General features: G+C 38.6%; 1 protein-coding gene across 1 annotated transcript in view; it reads left to right on the forward strand.

Moving 5' to 3' along the window:
* Window positions 1-1,151, forward strand: part of Gpr143 (G protein-coupled receptor 143) — a 24,089-nt gene that overhangs the window by 8,523 nt on the left and 14,415 nt on the right. The gene's annotated exons all lie outside the window — the stretch shown is intronic.

Genomic DNA, 1,151 nt, shown 5'->3' on the forward strand with positions numbered 1-1,151 from the left:
CTTAGTAAAAAAAAAAAAACAGACAACAGTACTATATCTATTAGAGTAGAACACACTTAACTGAAAAGTCCTTTCTTTTCTCATATGGTCCCCTGTGGAACCTGAAAACTCTCAGAAAAAAAAAATGTGAGCTTGAGAGTTCCATTGATTCAGGGCTTGAAAAGAGTCCCTGGATACTCAAATGCTTTGGGTGGATGACTAGGAGTTAGTCTTGATGCACGATTACCTTTTAGTCCTGTGCTACCCATGTTTTGGAACCCTGGACATTCTTTGAGTACATCCTTGCTTTCATCTGTCATTTTCTTTCTGCGTTTCTGTCAGAATCTCTTCTCCCCATTCTCTTGTTTCCCTGACTGGCCTGGACTTTTTCCAGACCACATTTAGTCTTCAAAGATGAAGAAGAACATTTGTACTAGAAGTAGGCATCATAGAGGCTTGTTGACCTCTCTCTTTGTACCTGAGCTGTCCTGTGTCCTACTTTGGCTTCACTTCTAACTTCTTCTCAGCCATTTTTCTTCTCTTACATCATGTGTGTCCTAGTTGATAGTTTTTACCTTCTTGTTTTTTAGATTAAAAAGTATGGATATGAGTTTTTTGCTTCAGGTATATATGTGTACCATGTGTACACACAGTGCCTGATGAAGTCTAAAGAGGGCGCAGGATCCTCTGATGGTTGTAATATATATGTACTAGGAATTGAACCTATATCCTCTGCAAGAGCAGCAATTGCTTTCAATCTCTGAGCCATTTCTCAACTCTATCCTACCTTTATAACATGAATGCATGGCCTTCCATTGCATCCTAAGGTTACCAATGATTTCTATGATTAATTTGTAGAAATTCTCATTAGATGCCCTGAAAAGAACTGCTGAGAGTTTTGTTATCAATGATAAGAACATATTTAATTTTAAATCTTTTTTTTTTTGAGGCAGGGGATCTCTATTATATAGCTCTAGTTGTTCTGGAACTCACTATGTAGACTAGGCTGGCCTCAAACTCTGAGATCCAACTGCCTTTGCCTCCCAAGTGCTGGGATTAAAGGTGTACGCCACCACTGCCTGGCTTATTATAAATCTTAAACTTCCATCTTTTGAGTTTCTAAGTTGCTCAGGGATAGGGAGTGGATCTTATTCATGTTATTGGACAAGTAC

The sequence above is a fragment of the Mastomys coucha genome, chromosome X, assembly GCF_008632895.1.
Source record: "Mastomys coucha isolate ucsf_1 chromosome X, UCSF_Mcou_1, whole genome shotgun sequence".
NCBI lineage: Eukaryota > Metazoa > Chordata > Mammalia > Rodentia > Muridae > Mastomys > Mastomys coucha.